We start from the raw sequence: 17652 nt of genomic DNA on the forward strand, positions 1-17652 counted from the left end.
TTGATAGGCGATCATAATTTAGGTTGGATACCGTTGAGAGATGGTCTGGAATACTTCATACTCCACGATTCCATTGAGTGAAGGTTTGGAATTGTATCTAACTTGGGTTTCATTTAGTGGTTATTATGCATTGTACTTCGCGATGGTCTGAAATCGTATCCACTCAGATTCCGTTAAGAGATGGTCTGAAATCCCTCCTACTCCGCGATTCCGTTGAGTGATGGTCCGGGATTGTATCCACCTCGAGTTTCCTTGAGTTTGGATTGAGATAGCTTCAAGGATCTAGGCTTCGGCCGAATTGCGTCCCTTTAGCCTTAGTTTTTAATGTACATATGAATGATGGATTTTGAGAATCTTGTGATTTGAATTAGAAAAGTCGTTGGATGTATGGGTGACTCCTTCGACGTTGTTAGCAACTTGATTATGATTTCATAAAGCATGATTCTATACTTGATGTTTATAGATTGTTATCAATGACACTAGTTTAACATGCGAGAAACCGATTGATAATTTTGGTTCCGTTAAGTGATCCAGAACCCGATGTGGGTGGATTCCGTTGAGTGGTCCGGAATCGTATCCTGATTTGGATTCCGTTGAGTGGTCTGGAATCCTTACTCTTGCTCATTTCCATAAGTTAGACTTGTACCATGGATTTGAGTGAATGGGAATGACCCACAATATATCTTGTGAATATAAATTAGAATTATCAAGTTATTACTTGAAATCCAGGTAAGGAATTATGTAGAAGTCCTTTATTAATTTTGTGCATTGAGGTATGATCTGATTGACTGATTAACATAATTAAATGTTAATATCGTGCCTCCTTGATATCATGGAATAGGTTACTTGAGATGATTGTGGAAGGACATTGAATATGATTGTTATTAATATGACTAGATCAGTGATCAATGCGACTAGAGGATACTATTGTGCTTCGTTGATTTTTTGATATATTACATGATATGAATAGAGATTTTATGTTGAAATATAATGATTTATATGATGGAAGAAAAAGAAACCTTGATTGTCATGCGGGTTGTTATGTAGTTTGAATAGAATAATTCATGCTTGTGAAGTCCAAATGTTTGATTGAGGAATGCTATGCATTTTGGCTTGAACAGACTGTGTTATATGTTGAGTTATAGCGAATATGAACTACGAATGGCTTGATCCCTATTGAGGGTACGTAAGTAGTCTAACGAGGAGGTTAGATGCAGCCATAAAGTATACGAAAATTTGCTATGTGAATCAATTCTCGAGTTGTGATTTGTCATATTCCGGAGGCGGGGTATGTTTGAGATACGGGTATTTGTGGCGTCACGTGTCTATACTAGACGTATGTCGGGATCGGGGCGTGACATCTAAACTTATATTATCCTAAATTTCACTTACTACTGTGATTTCATCTTCATACTTTACTCGCTTCAACAAAAATAAAAAGATTTTCGCAGATCTACAAAAAAATTTGCGTTTTTTCACTTTCATATAAAAGTCCCTTATGTTAGTAAATTTCATAAACAATTTGCAAAATTATATTCTGGTTCATAAATAATGTGCAAAATATCTTCATTTTCAGAAATAGTTTGATTCACTTTCATAAATAGTCTCCAAAATATCTTTCATTTCATAAATAGTCTGATATATATAGTTTGCCATTTAGCTTCAATTAAATAGTTTAACATTTATACTATTGTACTCTTTATTTGTACCATAGCTATAAAAGTAATTGCCATTTAGCCTTATATAAATCATTGTTTTTGCAGATGGTCTTAGTTAACATAGAACTCCAAATGTCAAGCTCAACCAAAACCAATGTTCAAATTATATCAACCACCACCAAACTAACACAACAAAGGAAAATGGTTGGAAAAATAGAAAAGGTATCATGTACAAAGAAGGAAACTATTCATCTACAGATTGAAACCATTACCGAAGAAGACAATGTTGCAAAACCAACGCAAAGCACACATAAAAAAGGGCAGATTCAAAAACCACAACAAAGGCAAAAAAAAAAAAAAAAACGAAGGAAGTTAACGAAAAGAGTGAAGATGGATCAAAGAGGCAAAAGAGAAAATTCCAAAAGCTGCACCAGCAGACAGTGACTAAGTGCAAGAAAAAAGAGAACGCAAATGCTGTTTCCGAATCAAAGAAGGAACAAAACAAAGAAGGCACGGTCCATGACAAGGGAATCTAACAAACAACTGAGTGTGATGATGGACAACAAACATTTTGGGAGAAAAGTGTTACATTATTGACAAAAGTAACAGGTCAAGAAGTAAAAACTGAAGCTATAAAAAAATGATGTTATCCAAATGAATGACGTGCAAGGCAAAATGCAAACAATTGGGAGAACAACAACCAAAAAGAAAAAGAAAATCATAGGAGGCACTCCCTCATATTATCTATTCTAAAGTTGGTGGGCAATTGGCCTATTCATGGCTACAGTAAAACAAATGCCCCTCAAAATCACCTTATTTGCAACAATACCAACCAAATTAGGTTGGGTTGGGAGGCTAATTCTCAAAAGTTCAGAGGGTGATTTTGTCCATATGGTTTAGCACGGAGCCACTCGATTTCTTGCTATTTACAACAATACCAGCCAAATGGGGCTGGGTTGGGAAGGTAGTTCTTAAAAGTTCAGAGAGTAATTTTGTCCGTTTGGTTTAGCACGGATTGATGGGTTACACGCGTGCGCTCTCCTCTCATCTCTGTCTACGGGAGCCTTCTCTCATCTCTCTTTTCCTGTTTTTGTCCTTCTCAAACCCTAGCAGCCACAGCTCCATATCTGGAATAGCATTGACTCCTGCTTCCTAAAACCAAAACCACACAAACTGGCCTCCATTTCTGTAACTCGAGAGCTTCGGTGAGATGAAGGAGAGGAGTAGGGAGATGGGCTCGAGTCTGCCAACAACGAAAGAGATAAGAAAGATACCATAGCTCTCCACACGGACCTAATCCATCTTCAATTTCTGATATCAATCCTTCCTAAAAAAACTCATCAAATTCAACTCTGAAGCTCCTCATGTAGTCGAAGTAAACCCGCATTGGTTCCATTATAATATAACAGAATAGAAACTCTCAGCATTAAACAGTAAGAATGCATAGGGTCTGATTCTTAGAGCATACAAAAGGAAAATTCTTCCATTTTCATCCGAGTCTCACCAATTAAAACTTTCACACAAAAAAACACTCTGATCAAACGAAAACTCCAAAACCAATTCAATGGTTGATTCAACAAGTTTATACTATAAAGAAAATAAAGATACAGTATGGATACCTAGTCTTTTTTTGGTGGAAAAGAATCTTATTTTATACCAGTTGGAAAACTATGCTTTTGTTTGATACAATCTGTTCTTAGTTAAAATCTAGTATCATTTACAAAAAGGGGGAAAAAAGTAGTAATATACCCATAATACACTGCAACATGCTTGCATTTCTCCGCACCAAGTTCCCAAAGAAGACCAACCTGTGGTTAATCATGTCAGCATCCAGAATCACAACCTTGGGCCTGATAAATAAAGACAACCAGATACTCGAGATCAAAAAAGGTGAAACTACATGCATAGAGAACTATAAATAAGATAGAAGTCAGTTCTTTGCAAAACCAACAATTGCATTTACCAAAAAATGAAATAAAAATAAAACCCAACAACCAAAAAAAGCATGTGCAATAGCAGTCATGTAAGAGTTCAGTTTGAAATTTTAGAGTAACCCATTACATCATTTCTATTAAAAATATTCCAATTATGGCATTATCATTGAGCAAAATTAACATGTTGGCAGAAAAACAAATCTTATGAAAATAGTGTGTGGATTTATAATCACCTACACCTAATCATCTTATATTAAGAAGAAATCATACGATAACAATGAATGTTTTGCACTGTGCAAGTGAAGCAGCTTTCATTTGCCAATTTCTCAAGTGATAATGCAAGCTCTATTGCTGGATAAAAAAATAAGGACTGAGAAGACATCAAATCCAATGCAGACAGTAGATAAAATTGAACCCAAATGGCGAAAGCCTTCTTTAACAAATAGATACATATAAAGAGTCGTTTGGGATATAGATATGGGTGTACTTGGAAGAACAGAGACGCACTGAGTCGGAGCGAGTAAAGAGAGATAGTTAAATTTCGGAGGAATACTGGACGACGACGAATTGCGCAGCCATAGCTGTTGGTGGCGGTGATTTCGCTGCGAGAGACAATTTGAAAAAAGTATTCAATAAATCTTACAGAACTATAATAATTCAGTCATGAGCTTCGAATCATTGGCATTTCAATTTTAAGATAGTATTAACTGTTTACAAAATTAGAAACAGCTGATGGCATAGCATACCGGTTTCAAGCATGCTAAAGTTAGACATAATCTTCGGTATGAAGAGGTGTTTTCTTTTCTGAATCTTTCTAGCAACAGATCATAGCTGGTTTCTACAAATTTTGAAAATCGAACCTCTTAGTATGGATGTCTGTTAAATTTAATCTCATAACAGTAGGATGTATGAGAAAATATGTAAACCTCAGTAGAAACCAGCTGGTTTCTACAAATTTCTTATACGTCCTACTGTTATGAGATTAAATTTAACAGACATCCATACTAACAGCTTTGGTTGTCAAAATATGTAAAAACCAGCTGTGATCTATTGCTGGAAAGATTCAGAAAAGAAAACACCTCTACATACCGAAGATTATGTCCAACTTTAGCATGCTTGAAACCGGTATGCTATGCCATCAGCTGCTTCTAATTTTGTAAATAGTTAATACTATCTTAAAATTGAAATGCCAATGATTCGAAGCTCATGACTGAATTATTATAGTTCTGTAAGATTTATTGAATACTTTTTTCAAACTGTCTCTCGCAGCGGAATCACCGCCACCAACAGCTATGGATGCGCAGTTCGTCGTCGTCCAGTATTCCTCCGAAATTCAACTATCTCTCTTTACTCTCTCCGACTCAGTGCGTCTCTATTCTTCCAGGTACACCCATATCTATATCCCAAACTACTCTTTATATGTATCTATTTGTTAGAGAAGACTTTTGCCCTTTGGGTTCAATTTTATCTGCTGTCTGCATTGGATTTGATGTCTTCTCAGTCCTTTTTTTTTTATCCGGCAATGGAGCTTGCATTATCACTTGAGAAATTGGCAAATGAAAGCTGCTTCACTTGCACAGTGTAAAACATTCATTGTTATCGTATGATGTCTTCTTAATATAAGATGATTAGGTGTAGGTGATTATATTTTGTACCAGTAACATGGGTTGGTTGGTGTTGTAAATTAACAATTATGTGATCGTGAGACAATTGTACGAAGATAAAGTATTGGATTGGTGTTTGGTGTGGGTGCAAGTTGTGCCGGAATAGTGCTTTGGACAACGGCGGAGCCACTAACAAGGCTAGGGTGGGTTCTAGCATAGGGAGAGTTTTAGTTGTTTAAAGTTAAAAATCCTGATAATTTAGATTATTTTATTATTTTTAATTGTTAAAGCCCACCCAATAAGTAAAAGTTCTGAACAAAAGGACTACTTTAAAAAAAAGTAAGAGTTAATAAATATTAAATAAATTATTTACTTTAATCAATATCAAAATTTATTATTATTAAATTTCAAATTGTACACGCACACTGACACACACATCCCATTAAGTCATTTTATTTGATTAGTTTCTAGGGTCCTAGGGAGTAGTATAGTGATTAGGTTAGGTTTTCTAGGATAGCCATCCGGTTTGAAAAAGTACATTTATTATTTTATTATTTTAGGTTTCCTAGGAGTTGTACTAATTTATTATTATATTTCGACTTTTAGGGTTTCTGTCACTTTCAGAAAAGCTTTCGTCCCATCTATGTCGTCTCTACACTGCAATTCACAGAAACAAAATCACAGAAACCAAGCATACATTACAAGTGAGAAAACTGATTGATTTTTCTTATCAGGTAAGTTTTTAACCACTTTATTCTTATGTCTTGATGATTTTATTTGTTTATTGCTTTAATTTTAAGAATTCGTACTTTAAAATTTCGATTTCAAGTTTTATTTTTTTTCTTCTGATAGTCTAATAGATTTCTTAGAAATATAATTTATTATATAAACTTGCATTATTGTTGTTCAATTTGTTAGGTTAACCTTCAATGAAGAGATTAAGAACTATTGATTCATTTTTCAAAAAAAGAGATGATGGTGATAAATTAGAGAGTGATATACCTTCTGCATCTAATGATAATGCACCAATATCAACTGAGCAGCCTCATGATTCTCACCAGACATCTAATATAATTGAACCTCAAGAAAAAGTTTTTGATGATGCTTCTTTGGAATTGGAACGAGACCCGGGGAAACGGATTCAAATACATGAATATCCTATTAATCAACAAGATGAAGTTCGACGTGCTTATATCAAAGCTGGGCCTTACCAACCGAAATTTCTTGTGTTTCACGTGTGGAGGAATTGATGAATCCATCTCAGCATGTTGACAAGGTTATTAATCGACAATCAAAAGAAGAAATTTTGAAGAATCTGTTGTGACTCAAGGCTACAATTGAGTGTGTTCGATGGCTTACATTTCAAGCATGTCCTTTTAGAGGACATGATGAATCAATGGGTTCGAAAAATTGTGGGAATTTTATTGAATTGGTAAAGCATACAGCCAAGTTTAATGATAAGGTGGCTATAGTTGTTTTAGAAAATGCACCAAAAAATGCCAAATATTCCTCACCCATGATCCAAAAGGAGGTTTTGAACATTCTCACCAACATAGTACGAAGAAAAATTCGTGAAGAAGTCGGGGATGGTGTTTTTTGTATTCTTGTTGATGAAGCACATGATATTGCTCATAGAGAGCAAATGGCCATTATTTTAAGATTTGTTGATAATATGGTTTTCTACAAGAACGATTTTTAGATATTGTGTGGGTTGAAGACACTACTGCAACAACACTTCACAGGAAGATAAAAAAAGTCTTTACTTTCCATAAGTTGCCTATAAACAAGTTACGAGGTCAAGGCTACGATGGTGCGAGTAATATGCGAGGTCAGTGGAATGGGCTACAATCTTTATTTATTAAAGAGTGTTCATCTGCTTATTATGGGCATTGTTTTGCTCATCAACTACAATTGGCATTAGTTGCAGCATCAAAATAAGTAGCTGTTATCTGGTTATTCTTTTCAACATTAGGTTCAATTGTAAATGTTATTACTACTTCTCCAAAGCGTCATACTCAGCTACAGGTTGCACACACAGTGAACATTGAAGAGTTGGTGGGTGCTGGTGAACTTGAGATGGGAAGAGGAGCTAATCAAATCGGTACTATACATCGACCTAGAGCTACTCGTTGGGGTTCTCATTATGATTCAGTGTGACTTGATACATATGTATGACGCGTCTTGTACAGTACTTGAGAACATAAAGAATGATAGATCTGCTACAAACTCTTTGCGTGGGGAAGCTACTGGTGTTTATAATGCAATCAGATCTTTTGAATTTACTTTCATCTTGCATCTATTGCAGGAGATCATGGGAATCCCTGATATCCTTTGTGGTGAACTGCAAAATAAGTCACAAGACATTTTGAATGCTATGAATCTAGTCACTACTACAAAAGATGTCCTCCAGAAGTCGCGATTGGATGGTTGGGCTACCTTTATTGATAAAGTGAGTTTATTCTGCCAAAAACATGACGTTGATATGCTCGATATGAATGCTCAATACAAAGTAGGAACTGGCCGTTCTTGTCAGCAAACAGATCATATTACATTTGAGCATCATTATCACATTGATATCTTCAATAATGCAATAGATTTTCAGTTGGCAGAGCAAAATAGCAGGTTTAGTGAGGAGGCAATGAAACTTCTTATTCTCAGTTCAGCTTTAGAACCAAGAGAAGCTTTTAAGGCGTTCAACATTGATCACATTTGCAAGCTTGCAGAGAAATTTTATTCTATGGATTTCACAGAAAAAGAGCTACATACGTTGAGATGTGAGTTGAAAATCTATGAATCAGACGTACCACATCATCTTGTCTTTCAAAAAATGTCTACTACTTCGGAATTATGTCGGGGATTTTTTGAAACAAAAAGGTCTGAAAGGTACTATTTGATTGATAGGTTAATTCGACTTGTATTAACTCTTCCCGTTTCTACAGCAACTACTGAACGAGCTTTTTCAGCAATGAATCTTATTAAAACAAGACGTCGTAACAAGATGGAAAGTGAATTTCTAGAAATTCAATGGTTGTGTACATTGAAAAAGAGCTTGCCGAAAAGATTGATTCAAAAGAACTAACCAAGGATTTCAATTCCATTAAGGATCGAAGGGCACAACTTGAATAGGTACTTTTTCTTTTATTTGTTAAGTTGTTATGACAAGATTGATGATGTATGTTTCTTTCTACTATAAGTTGCAACTTCAAATGTTTTCTTTGTTAAATCTAGTTGAAACTTGCTTTATTCTAAATTTCTTACTTTAAATTATTGCTTTCAAGTTTGTCATTGTGTAACTTTATGTAAGTAACAAAAAAATTTAACCATTTGATCTCCTAGTAATAATTTTAGTTTAGCCCACCCACCAAATAATTCCTGGCTCCGCTATTGGCTTTGGAGCATCATTTTTGAAAAAACATATGGTTAAGTCAGAGAAAAATGTTTGTTCTGTGTTTATATACTGTAAGGATGCTTGGGCTAGTATATATATTTCCACATATTGTATTGGTAGCCACAAACATTTTTGTTTTATCTGGCAGTGTGATGCCATTTTTATCCCAACAGGTTCTGGAAGTGATCTTTGTTTCTGTTATCAAATGTGTGTAGTTTCCTTTTTTTTTTCTTCTTTTGGCTGGAAAGTAATGGAGAAGATAAAATTTGAAGACACAATTATGGTAATCCTGTAGATGTCATTTTTATAATCAATGCTTTGGTTAACTATAAATCGACACACCATTTTCATAAGATTTGTTTTTCTGCCAACATGTTAATTTTGCTCAATGATAATGCCATAATTGGAATATTTTTTATAGAAATGATGTAATGGGTTAATCTGAAATTTCGAACTGAACTCTTACATGACTGCTATTGCACATGCTCTTCTTTTTCGGTTGTTGGGTTTTATTTTTATTTCATTTTTTGGTAAATGCAATTGTTGGTTTTGCAAAGAATTGACTTCTATCTTATTTATAGTTCTCTATGCATGTAGTTTCACCTTTTTTGATCTCGAGTATCTGGTTGTCTTTATTTATCAGGCCCAGGGTTGTGATTCTGGATGTTGACATGATTAACCACAGGTTGGTCTTCTTTGGGAACTTGGTGCGGAGAGATGCAAGCATGTTGCAGTGTATTATAGGTATATTACTACAACTTTTTTTCCCCTTTCTCTAAATGATACTAGATTTTAACCAAGAACAGATTGTATCAAACAAAAGCATTGTTTTCCAACTGGTATAAAACAAGATTCTTTTCCACCAAAAAAAGACTAGGTATTCATATTGTATCGTTATTTTCTTTATAGTATAAACCTGTTGAATCAATCATTGAATTGGTTTTGGAGTTTTCGTTTGATCAGAGTGTTTTTTTGGTTGAAAGTTTTAATCGGTGAGACTCGGATGAAAACGGAAGAATTTTCCTTTTGTATGCTTTAAGAATCAGACCCTATGCATTCTTACTATTTAATGCTGAGAGTTTCTATTCTGTTATATTATAATGGAACCAATGCAGGTTTACTTCGACTACATGAGGAGCTTCAGAGTTGAATTTGATGAGTTTTTTTTAGGAAGGATTGATATCAGAAATTGAAGTTGGATTAGGTCCGTGTGGAGAGCTATGGTATCCTTTTTATCTTGAACGGCATGGTTGGAAATATCCTATTATTGGTGAATTCCAGTTACCTTAATAAATGATGATCCCTCCTTTCATTAGTGGCATGCATAATAGCTAGGGACTGACGATTATTTCTAAATGTTAAGTTAATAGCCCTTCATTCATCTGTGGTTATGACCTTAAGCCTGTAGCTCATTTGATTTTTTACTTCCATCTGAACTTTGAAGTAGTTCTCTGATTCAACCTGGTTTAGTCGATCCCCTTTTGTCGCGATGCCAATTTACGGTTCTTATCATGTAAATTGGTTGAATGTTGCTTCTGTTTCTTATGGAAACAGAGGATTTTTTGCAACCACATCCTTTGTAATCAAGAATGTTCAATTTTGTCCTGTTAATTGTACAATATCTTTTCATATCAGCTATGTTGAATGTATATAAAAACCAAGCTACTTATATTACCGACCCCTTTCACTCATCTATTCCTCTGTTCATTCATGGTTATGTTTAATTTATTCAGGTTAAATGTGTCTTATTCATGCAGTTAAGGCTGGTACATTCAAGTCTTGTAGCACCGCGCTGGCATATTTTCTAGTTTACTCTAAATTTAAAAGACGAGCCTTCATCACAGCTGGATGACTTTTCACCAATAAATTACAGAGACAAAAGTATACAATGGACCCAATTGCAAGTGTACTATATGCTTAAACCAGAGGACAGAAGGAGATTAATTTAGTTTAGCTTAACAGAGAACACGTGAGTACCATGAACACTCTTAAACCAACGTTTAGTGTACAAAAAAAGCTTTCCTTGTACAACAATACCAAATTATTATAATTTCTAAAACTTTTTTTACTTTTTTGCAGCAATGAATATTGGACAACAGAAAGTACAGATTTCAACTATTACTGAATAATGGTGTTGAAAGAAGACCTACACAGTTTGATGACAAACGAACCAATATCAACTCAGATAGTTGATTCTTTTTGCTACATGAAAAGAGAAAAAGAGTACACAAAGGAACAAATGAACTTCTATGTCTCCACAACAATATTTCTAAGTATATAAATCCATCATAAAACTTTTTAATCAGCTACATACAATATAATGTTGAAAAATTATACAACTAAAGTTCTCTGTGTACAGTTATATGAACATATAAAATATGTAGTTACGATGTTTCATGCATATCACCCTAGACATTAGTTCATGAATCATTCGTAACTAAAAATGATTTTCGTTAAACCAACACAACATCAATAAACAAAGCATTGAAGCGACTATGCAAAACAAGTAAAGCCTATACAGACAATTGATGGACCAATATGGAAAAGTATCAAAGATTTTCTTCCCATTGTTTCATTACGACCACTTCTCCTTGGTGGTTTTGGACACCAACACTACAGAAATGACACATTACAATTCTCTTTGACAAAGTTCAAAAGATGAAGATCTGGAATTTGATTGCTACTAGGAAAATGCAGCAACAGTGGTAAGCAAAACAATGAACAATCCCTAAAAAAACTCTATCATATTTACTTAAACAAGTATATTATTGATCTCTACAATTTTATGCAAGAAACTTTGTCCAATATTGGCTTGACAAGGCAACAGAATCCACAAGCAATGATACAAATCTTATGGAATCAGTTCAAAACACAATGCAGAAAATCAATTCAATCAAAGGTGATTTTGAATTCCACGTCAATGAAGACAGAACATATGCACAACAGAAATCAACTTCGTAATTAAAAAAATAATTTACAACAATTCTACTTCTACATACGCTTTGTGCTTTCTGCAATTTAAGAAACAATGTAAAAATTTCATATAGTTCCAGTTAAAGTATTGTATGGCTTCATTTTTCTTCACTCCTCATATTCATTCACAACTTGAATATATTTGTAAATTCAGGTCAGATTGCGGGTTATACATGATAAGCTTCATTGATCAACTCTCAAAGAACAAGAAAGTTCAAGGACATATCAAAGATTACCAAGTTCAAAAGGCACGCAAAGATATCATCACCAATTTGATGAACCATGAATTCAGCTGGACAAAGGAATAAGAAGCATTTGTCGAAATCTCACAGAGACTCACAAGCATTGAACATTAGAATCAAAATTCAGAATATGGATTATATGTAATTCTGATGTGCATTTACTTCTTAAAAGTACAACTTAGTTTTAAAGTGGTTTCACATATATTACAAATTCTACAAGTTTAGTTTAATGTGGTTTCACATATATTACAAATTCTACTAGTTTATTTTTAATGTGGTTTCACATGTACTACATATAGTTCAAGTTTAGAGTTTATGTGGTTTCACATACATTTCATAATCTAAACTTTCATATAATTTGCTTTGTATAAATGTATGTTAAACAACAAAATGACTAAAATTATATAGCAAAATAACATTAATAAGATGTTAAAGCCATAAACTTTCACCTTTTTTTTTTCTAAAAATAAGTATCCCTATAAACATTCATAGGCAACTATTTATGAAATTATTGACACTATTTCATAAAAAAAATAACAACTATTTCTGAAATTATCGACACTTTCATAAAAAATAACAACTATTTCTGGAATTATCGACACTATTTTGGAAAAAATAAGTATTGCTATTTTTACATCCATTTTCAAAAATATGTTTCATCAAAATCAAATAAACCTCATATTACATACTGTGAGTTTATATAAAGTTAAAGTCATTGCACATAACTATCAACTAATTTCAAAACTAAACGAAATAGTAAACAAATATTGAAACCACAAAGCCATAAACTTGGCTATGTATTAACTGTTTATCAAACTCAACACATTGTTTTCATAAAAACTGGAAATAATCGAACAAAGTTCTAAAAGCAAAATTACATCCTCCAAAATATCAATTCAAAACAAAAAACAGTCTCCAAAATGAAAGTCTATTTCATATCTCAAATAAACTCTCATCTCTCAAAAGATCAACCAACTTGTATAACAACTTTACATGAAACCTTGTTATGTTCCGAACATCCACACCTACTACAAGTGACGGTCTTCTTAGTCCCGCTGATTTCACCAGCAGATTTAATCATACTTTTCTTTGGTCTTTCAGACAAAATCTTTGTAATTGGAGGCCTCACACCATTTATGATAATGTCAACATTCGGCTTATCCAAATCTGAAAATGGATGCATCACAAACTGACATGTTTGCCGATAAAAGCTTACTTTCCAGTAATCATCAACATACTTGTATACATCACGACTATTATGTTGCAACACTTGCAATGCATGAGAACATGGAAAACCATTATTCTGCCATTACACACAAGTGCATGTCCTATTGTCCAAACAAACAACAAATTGATTCCATTATGTCCTAACTTAAAAAAGATCCTCATCAGAACGACTAATCATCCAATGCATGCCTTTCTTCAGCAACAATTTCATCTCATTTTCTTTCTTTGGACACAAAATTGTATGAATAGTCTGACAAAAAATCTTCTTGTCAGCCATACTAATCATCAGCCGAACTCTAATAGATTCATCATTAGAAGATACATAAGTGGCATACAACGACTATTCGACACCATGGCATTAAAAGATTTTGAAAGTGCATTGCTCATCATTCCCCATCTTTTACCAAGAAAATGGGCAATAGCATAGTTCTCTTTGGGCAAATCAGACAAAAAATTCTTCACATGCCCTTGTCCGTTATCCTTGAATTCGACCATGTAATCATCAAACTCAGATGGAGTACATGCATACGCACAATTTACTAAAAGATTCATCATTTTCTTCTTTATCCCCCCACCAGCCTCTTTTTGAAATAAAGTATTAATGTTTTGTTTCAAATGAACAATACAAAATGAATGTGAAGACTCAGAAAAGAATTCTGCAACACTCTTCAAAATACCATCATGTCTATCTGACATAAACGTGATCACCCTATCTTGAAGCCTCAATATACCAGTTAATATTTACAAGAACAATCTCCAATTTGCTTTCGTTTCTAAATCAACAATAGCATAAGCAACCTCAAAAATCTCTACACAACAAAATGGAAAAAAGTACTGTCAAAATATAAACTACTTTTGAAACTCCGATTAAACTATTTCTTAAATTGTGTTTGAAGTATATCTGCAACTTTTATTTCCCTTATTTAATAATAAAATCAAATATATATGCACAACAAAAAGAAATAAATAAAGGCAATTGTCCACAACTTATCAAACTGTGATAGAACTACGAGTATAAATGTCATGGCATTATTTCGTAAAACTGTGCTTCGACTATTTATGAAATGTTTTTGCACAGCAAAAAAAAACAAATAAAACAAATAATATTGAATGTAAAGTTCGAAAGTATTAACTCACCGCCGTTCCCATTTTTTGCACAACAAGATAGAAGTGTGCCCTTGTATTTGCTCTTGATAAAAGTATCATCAATGAATAACATCGGGCGACAAAACATGAAACCTTATATCCATACATCATAAGCAACAAACAAACAAAGAAATCTATTAGTCTCCGGTACAACTTCAAGCTCAAACACAGAACCGGGATTGCATGAACGGGCATATTCGACATACCAAGGCAAGAACTTATAAGCATCAACATCATCACCATTTAGTTCAAAAATTGCCTTCTGTTTGCCAAAGTATGCAGTAGCATAATCAATATCTAATCCAAAAAACTGTTTTAAGTTTGAAATAATCTCCTTCGATTTAATAAAAGGATTTGATTGAACCTTGTCCTTGATGAGAGAAGCAACAAACTACCGTCCAACAACTTTGTTTTTTCTTCTTTCGAATCATACCCTTGCATGTATGCACATTATGCAACTTCCGAATAACGAAAAAAAGTCATTAATATCACACTTGGATGCATACACATGGCAAAGACAACCATCGGATTCCTTCCTATAACACTTAGAGCTAATGAGATTCTTATCATTCTTCAAATATTTCAATTCAAAACAACATTCAACAAAAAACTTCTTCAACTTATCTCGGAAATCAACGCAACCTCCCCTAAAAACTTGATATGCTTTCCATAGGTAACTGAACTATATAATCATCACATTTATTAATAACCAATATTTCTATGATGGATTTTCCAGCAGCATCAAGAACATTCAACATATTCATAACATCGGCATCACAATCTAGGAGACAAGTAGGATCTTCATTCAAAGCATATCTCAACTCAAACCAACCAAGCCTCAAACCCTTAAACCTAGAACAAATATCAATACAAATATGATCGAATGTAGATGTTGATGAAATAGAACTAACAACAAATAAACCACCATATGTAAACTGAGCTAGTTTACAATTCTCCATAACTAATGAACAAAAAAACAAACAATTATAAATCAGTACACAAAATATTGTATGCAGATAACAAAAAAAAAAAAAAAAACAACAAAATGCAAAACACAACAAAAACTATTTAATAATCTGTTGCAAAACTAAACTCAATATTTGTAAAACAAAACAATAATTGTTTCAGAAAATCATATTCATATTCATATAAATTGAACAAAAAACTAACAATATTTCTAAAACAAAACATCACAAAACATAATTAAAAGCTAAAAAGTACTTTAATAACAACCGTTTCATAAATTATTATAGAACTACATCCACTATTTATGAAAAATTAAACACATCCAGTGTGATGAACAAGTCAAGATGTACCTGCAAATTCTTCAAAACAAGAATCAACTACCTGATAAATTATAATTTGAACACAAATTAAGACCAAATATATCAGTCAATGCAAAAACTCAAAAAACTATGAAACTAGAATCTCAGAACCTGTAATGCAGTGCCAATTACCTCCAAACAACGAAACTATGAAGTACGGTGATCAATTACAGAACTCCAGTGAAACAATGAACAACAACGAAGATCAATCCAAAAAAAATTCTTAGAATCTTCAGTTTCGAAAAAAAAAAAATCCTAAGAACCTCCAACGAACCTTCAATTGAAGAATAATTCTTATTTCAAAATACCTAAACGAACAACAATAAAAATTAGGATTTCAAAAAAATCGACTCTCAAAACCTTCACCCGATTCACAAAAATTGACTCTCAAAATTTGCAGATTGAAGAACTTTGCAATGCAAAAGAAAAGCCGTTCCAGTCGGTTGTGTTAATTTCAAAATAACTAAACTAACGATTAATTAATGTAAGTTAACCTAAAACTGTTAGGGGCAAAATTGACAAATTAACTTGTTATTTAGGTTGGGCCATTTAAGTTGGGCTGATATAAAAGTGGGCTTTGTCCTTTTTGATTAAATAAACGTACAATATGGTTTTTGGTTAAGAGTTTAAGTTTTCAAGTCCTTTTGGTTAGTTTTCCTTATTTTAAATTGATGATCGGCTTCATTCATTAAATCCTCTCCGGATCAATTAACTCCAGATCTTAGGGATCAAGTCATCATGGCCATTGGAAAAAATCTTACAGTCAAGAATCAAGTTTTAATTTTCTTTACTTTTTTTTGTGCCCCCATTCCCTAACCAGCCTCTTACCAGAAACCCAGCCCTTTCTTAAAAAATCGCAACCTTACCCCTACTTCGACCTGTTGCTAACAAGAATACCTCTCCAGATATCCCACACCAAAACCTCACCCTCCAATTTTATCAATACACTCATCACATCTTCTAACCCCAAATTTCAACCTCACAACGATGTTGTCTACCCCAACGAATTAGACCACCACCAAGCAGACCAATTGCAATCTTCCCCACTGCATTACAGCCAGTGGCGCAGCTACACAGGGGCCGCCCTTCCCTTCGCCGGAAATCAAGCCTAAAAGTTGTGGCTCCGCCCCTCTAGTCTAACAAGAAGTGATGGTGCTCAGCATGGGGTTTCTGTTGCTACTATGCAACTGAGTGTTTTAATTTTTTTTTTTTTTGGAAAATCCTTAAGTTAGATGACGCCGTTTCGGTTAGCGATTAGAAATATTTTAAAATATTTCTTAGGCAATGCCACAGTTCCATTTAGTTGAATACAAAAAAATTAAAGTGGGGGCCACTGGTCCCCGTTACCTCTTTGCGTTCACACCATTCAATCCCACCCCATTTTGAAAACCAATCAAAAAGCACAGAGGTGCATTTTGCGCCTCCCAAATTTTTAATTTCTAAATTTATATATTCCTAACTCTAATTGATTAATTAATACGATATTTTGTTTAATTAATATAGAATCATAGAGTAATACACTAATATAGTTATTGATTATTAATTAGAGATATGAATCTTACGAATGATTATTGATGAATGAAATTGTTGTTTACACTAGTAAAAAAAATAGGTTGCGCGACGAACAAAAAATCGTCACACAAGACGCACTTGCGTGAAAAAAAAATACTTCGTCTTGCAAAATAGAAAAAATAGAGAAAATAAATAAATTAAATTTGCGCGACGAATATTTTTTGTCGTCGCTTAAAGTCAGCAAGAAAACGCGGGTAATTTAATTTGGCGGGAAACACTTGCGCGACGAAATGTTACTTTTGTGTGACAAATATTCGTCGCGCAAGTTCCACCAACTTTTCACCATCCAATACATTTGAATAAGGTAAATCTGAGGCTATTTAATGTAGATGTTTGCTTAACAAAGAGTTCGTCACGCAAAGATCCTAACTTTGCTATAAATAGGCGCTTATACTGTCCTTTTCTTCACAATTATGTTCGTGCTGAGATGGTGGATAAAAACAACAATGAGAGTGTGCGCAAGGCCAACGAGCATGATATGAGAGAACTTTTTGCATTTGCTTGTGCAATTGCTGGTACTATGAGGAATAATTACCCCACTGCTGAGTGGCGTTCTTGGAAAGATGTGCTAGGAAATGTGAAA

The 17652-nt window shown here is 33.7% G+C and overlaps 1 pseudogene; it reads right to left on the bottom strand.

Moving 5' to 3' along the window:
- Positions 1–12766: 12766 nt before the first annotated feature.
- On the bottom strand, positions 12767–16549 carry LOC126584311 (uncharacterized; annotated as a pseudogene).
- Between the last annotated feature and the right edge of the window lie 1103 nt (positions 16550–17652).

The sequence above is a fragment of the Malus sylvestris genome, chromosome 10 (assembly GCF_916048215.2).
Source record: "Malus sylvestris chromosome 10, drMalSylv7.2, whole genome shotgun sequence".
NCBI classification, from domain to species: domain Eukaryota; kingdom Viridiplantae; phylum Streptophyta; class Magnoliopsida; order Rosales; family Rosaceae; genus Malus; species Malus sylvestris.